Raw genomic sequence first — 6,087 nt, 5'->3', positions numbered from 1 at the left:
ACTTTCCAAAGAACATTTTGAGCCAAGAATGACAATGATCAAGTGCTTACAGCTTTACGTGTGATTTTTGATACCATGCAACATTAATGTTGAAGTTTTAAAAGATTTTTAAAAGCTTTGCATTACAAACTCTTGTGTGTGAGATTTTTTTAAGCCAGGTGGATTTCTTTATGCAATAATTCTTTATGCAACATTATATTTACAAGTACCGAGCATCATCTTACAATATCGTGCAGGTTTTCAATTTGAACAAAACCTAATTAAATGTTTTGCAAGAAAAAAGAACGAAAAGGATTTCACCGAACAGAAATTATGAAGCCCATTGACAATTAACCACTAGTGCGCATTGTGTTGAATGATCTTTCTTTCAAACTTGGAATGAAGTGAATTGACTCATGCGTTATGTAATCGCTCATTTCTTCGCAATCAGTCAACCGATTCTAGTAGAATTAGCATATAAGCATATATAGTTGTAAATATTGTTCATTTTGAACAATTCCTGAGAAAAAACGAAGTTTTTGACTCACGTTTCAGTGACGTTTCACCACTACACTAGTGGCTTCATCAGACTGGCAACTCATCACATCTGACTGTTTCCTTTTATGGGTAACAGGAGACGCCGTAGAGGGCGTTATGAATTGGTCAAAGATGTTGTTGAGTGCGTAGGCCCCCTCGTCCTTGTTTAGAGTGTCATGTTCTTTTGCGGATCCAAATGGCTTTCTTGAGCCACCTGGTAGTCTTATCAGCTTCACGATCAATGACTTTGGATTCCTCCAAATTGATTGAGTGATTTGTGGAGGCAACATGGTCGGTGATGGCAGATTTGTGAATCTCTGTGACAGAAGATTTGCGATTTGCACGTGTGAATGGTCTGGCTTCAAATTTTTCAACCTCTTTTTGGTGTTCTTTAAGTCGGGTGCCAAACGGCCGGCCAGTTTCGCCAATATATGAACTGGAGCAGTCACCACAGGGAATCTCATAAATGGCCTCCGCTTTTTTCTGGGGGAGAAGTTTGTCCTTAGGGTGGACGAGCATACTGCAAATGGTGCGATGTGGTTTCATGGCAGTAGAGAATCCATGCTTTTTGAACACACGGGAGACTCGCTCAGAAACGCCCTCTATGTAGGGAACCACGACCATGCCTTTGGTTTTCTCACTGTCATCTTTTCGCTTTGTCGTAGGTTTTGTCTTAGGAGTGGATCTGTCTTTTTGAACCTTTTTAATAGACCAATCTGGATAGCCACAAGTGGTCAATGCATCGCGAATTTTGTTCTCCTCAGTTTGTTTGTCTGCTTCCTCTGTTACCAACGCGTCACTCCTGTCTAACAGCGTTCTAACGACTCCCAGCATATCTAGATTTTACGATTCTGGTGCCTATTTTTTTACTTATTTCCAACTTTATTCGCCCGGTAATTTTTTCTGGGACACCCTGCATAAGGAAACATGTTGCGGATGATATCTTCTTTAATTTGGTATGACTCCTCATTTGTGAGAAATGGGCAAAAAACAACGGACATTTTTGGGAAACTTTTAAAGCTTGGCTTAAGAATTACTTATTTAAAAATAACTACAGGGTTCAAAGGAAATAATTCCCCAAAAAAAATTAAAAAAAATTTGACTTATAATTCGTTGATTTGAACAATTTAAAAACCTTTGAATAAAGGAATCGTTTTCCTAACATCTCATTTTTGGCCAAAAATAAACACGTTTTTCAAACGAAATGTAAAACAAGTTACAATATGCAACATCCCATGCATGTAATGTACGAAACATTCTCGATATCCATGTTATGATTGATTTAATTGGGTTGCACTACATGATGGTTGCATCATGGTTTGACTACAAAATCGATTCTCTTATGGATCTACGCACAGTTCCACCTCGATACACCCGAGTACACAGCTCTTCCAGCACAGCGAGTCTAGTCTCCACGCAATATGTGTTATACTACACGACTGAGTGCATAGCATCATCAGACCTGTGTGAGATCTAGTGGAAAATAGACATCTGTGATTGGTTTTTGTCAAAACGTTTAGTGTTCCCTTCATACAATCAGAACATTTTTTGTATCGAACAGTGTTAACACTTCCCCTAAAAACAGTTTTTTTCATTAAGTCAATAGATAATGTTATAGCCAGGCGAATGTGGTAAATCTGTTGAAAACTACCTATCCATGCATATTCGTTGACCAAGATGTGGGTTTTAAAATCAAAACCTCAAGTGTTTCTTACAATATTTTCCCAATTTTATGTCATTAAATGAAAGAGCACATTTATATTGGCCATACCGGTATACGAGCAATGTCTAATTCTTTTTAATTTGCAAATCTTGTGCACCAAGTTACTGATTTCGTCTTTTTTGTCATACGGATGTAAATTCAATGAACTATTTTGTTCAAAATTGGCTGCGAAACATTCTAACATAACAGACTTAATAAAGTAAAAACAATGTTTGACAAATAATATTTTACAATAAAATTTTGAATTTGTTTAAAATGTAATTTTTTTCAGTATAAAACGTTTTAAAAAAGCGTTTTCATGACTTCTGTATTACCCGACATTTAAACGTTATCAAAATAATTTAACTAAAACCAATACACATGCATTATATTGTTTTAAAAACAGTTAAGTGTTCGCTGGGTAGTATCCATAAGCAAAACACTTTGACAGCTGTTTAAAGCAACGAAACAGCAATGGTGATAAACGACGTTACATGAACTGCTGTTGCCGTCCAAATCAGACAATTCATACCGCATTATGCCGTAAGACGACACGATCTAGCCTAAAACGCCTTTTCACAAGGTGTTTTTCGGCATGCTCCACATACAAATGAATAGGGTATCTGCCCTTTCGAATTCGCGTCGAAAAATGTCAAATCTATTCATTTCATCTATACTAGGTCAAATGTAACAAACCAAACAAATTTTATTATATGTTAGATTCTCCTTGTTCAATGTAGTTACTTTGAATCGCTTCAGAACATGACAAGCTTTTCTGCATTTTCTGATACTTTTTTGTTGTTGTCATTTTTGGACGTCATAATTTGCTACCAATCGCAACATGGCCGCCTTAAGGTCCGTTCATACTACCACCGCATTTGCGATGCGTTGCTTTGCGATGCCGCAATTCAACGCAACTCGTCGCATTTCCAAGTTAAAATGTATTTAACTTCGTTGCGATATCGCAATGCAGTAGTTTGCAGTGCAGCAACGCACCGCATCGCAAAGCAACGCATCGCAAATGCGGTGGTAGTATGAACGAACCTTTACGGGAATTCTACGATTGACCAATTCACAATGGATTCTAGAGGGCATACTAACTTATTTTGGACTAGTGTAATATGCGGTTCCCGTTCCGATTTCACGTTTCACGTAAAAGTTGCAATCTCTCCATTAACTGCAAATTACGCAAATTGTCATAACATGATTTTTTTTTACTATAGTTTCAGAGCAAATATAATCCTGGCGGAATATTTGTATGTCATGATTGGTGTGCACCTGAGAAGGTTGCCTCTAACATCTCTCTGCAGAATTACTCATAATTACTTGGTTTTTTACTCATCACCAGTAATATTGTGCATTTGGACATTAGTTATTTACATCAGTGACCACTCTGGACAACCTTGAAGATTTTTCTGGAATCTCTGAGAAGCAGGAAAGTGAATCTTATTTTTGACCATCACACCCTTTCTCTATACATGGCATCCATATATAGAACCAGTGTAATAACTCTACTCACTTTTGACTATGTACTTTCCGTACTTGGTTGCACATTATTGATTGTGTTTTTAACACCTTCATCTAGTACTGAAGTGCAAATCACCTATTTCTCAAGTACTACGATGTGTTATAATAGAGACCAGCTCTTGACTTACAATGCTAGTGGTAAAGTGTCTCAACAAGTTTGGAATACAATCTTGGAACTTGGTATAAACTCTAAGAAGCCTACCCATAGAGGCAGTAAAGGAAGCAGACCAAAGTTAAAGCAAAAACTCAATGTAGATAATACTAGCCACTTTCAGACATTGGACAAGATTTGCCATACTCAGTTCGCTTTGTGGAATGCCCGTTCCATCAGAAATAAGACTATCCTTAGCTCTGAATATGTTCTTGCCAATAATATAGATTGCCTTATCATCACTGAGACATGGTTAAAGAAGTCAGAACCAGTCGTCATAGGCGAGTTGACCCCTCCAGGTTACTCATTCCTGAGTATCCCTCGTGACTCACATACTTATGGTGGTGGTATCGGTGTTCTTTTTAAGAATGAGCTGAAACTACAAATCTTTGAAACAGGAAAATCTTTCCGTACTTTTGAGCATTGTTGTTTCACCAACATGTCAAAGAATGTATATTACTTTGTGATTTATAGCCCTCATACATCCTCAGGAAATGACATAAAGACAAGCGAGTTTCTTGCAGAATTTGATCTATTTGTGGATTTTCTCAACTCGCTTGGTACAAAAACAGTAATATCTGGTGATTTTAACATACACGCTGAATGCCCTGAAAGGCCAGAGGTAGTCCATTTCATGACAACGTTAGAGAGTGCAGGTTTTCACCAGCATGTAATTGGCCCTACACACATATCTGGAAGCACCTTAGACCTGGTTTTCTCACGCACAGAAGAGAACCTTGTTACGGATTGTGTTGTAGATCCTCGCCTTTCAGATCATCATGTGGTTTGTTTCAAGATATGCCAACAGAAATCTCATTCTCAGAAACAAGTCATAGTATCACGCAAGCTACATTTGATGGATGTTCCATCATTTGAGGCAATTTCCACTTACTGTTGGAGTCCTCAGGTTCCCAAATAGAAGATCTTGCTGACCACTATAATAGAGTCATTAAGACCACTTTGGACAAGCATGCTCCAGAAAAAAGATCTACCAGAAGCACAAGATTGCATCAACCGTGGTATAACAACTCTATCCATGAAGCTCGCAGAGTGCGTAGGAAGCATGAACGCAAGTGGAGGAAATCCAGGCTTGAAGTTGACCATCAACTGTATGTTGTTCAAAGAGAACATGTGAACAGCTTAATCTGTGTAGCGAAGCAAGAATATTATAAAAATGAACTTGCCCAAGCTGATACTAAAACTGTTTTCAAGAAGGTTAACACACTATTAAATAGAAGCACTAAGGCTCTTCCAGCCCATGAGTCATCTCAAGATTTAAGTAACAAGTTTGCCTCATTTTTCAGTGAAAAGGTTTCTAACATATATAAGTGTCTTGAAAATGATGTTGTTGAGTTGTGTAATGAGACCTCCACTAATGTGGACCCTGAAAGAAGTGTATCTTGTTCTCTCACGAATTTCGATGTACTGAGTGAGAATGATGTTCTTGAGTATGTTCAGAAATCATCTGCCAAATCGTGTTGTCTTGATCCCATACCCACATGGTTTATTAAGCAGCATCCAGACATGTTTGTTCCAATCATAACAAAAATCACAAATGATTCCCTGATGACCGGCGCTTTCCCAGCATGCTTGAAACAAGCAATTGTGACCCCGCTAATCAAGAAGCAATCTCTCAACCCTGAAACGCTAAAGAACTACCGCCCCGTTTCAAACATTCCTTATGTGTCCAAGGTAATTGAGAAACATGTCATCAAGCAAATCTCTGCTTATATGGAGAGCAATGAACTTTGTGATCCTTTACAGTCAGCGTACAGGCCTCTCCACAGTACGGAGACAGCGCTATTAAAAGTGAAGAGTGACATCATGCAACATCTTGCCAAGCGTGAAGGCGTGTTTTTGGTCCTTCTGGACCTTAGCGCAGCCTTTGATACTGTGAATCATTGTGCTCTCCTAAACAGACTTACCAGTGACTTCTGCATTGGTGGAGTGGTGTGGAAGTGGTTCCAATGTTACCTTACAGGCAGATCATCTCGTGTTAGTGTAGACGGTACACTGTCTGAACCTCAACCTCTAAGCTTTGGATTACCTCAGGGATCTCTAGTTGGACCGCTGGGTTTTTCAATGTACACCTCTCCAATTCGCCATATCATCAACAGATTCGGTCTTTCATATCACATCTACGCTGATGACATACAATTATACATCAACTTTGATCCCCGAAACCTATCAT

The sequence above is a fragment of the Amphiura filiformis genome, chromosome 15 (genome assembly GCF_039555335.1).
Source record: "Amphiura filiformis chromosome 15, Afil_fr2py, whole genome shotgun sequence".
Lineage (NCBI taxonomy): Eukaryota > Metazoa > Echinodermata > Ophiuroidea > Amphilepidida > Amphiuridae > Amphiura > Amphiura filiformis.
Note: the sequence above shows the minus strand (reverse complement) of the source record.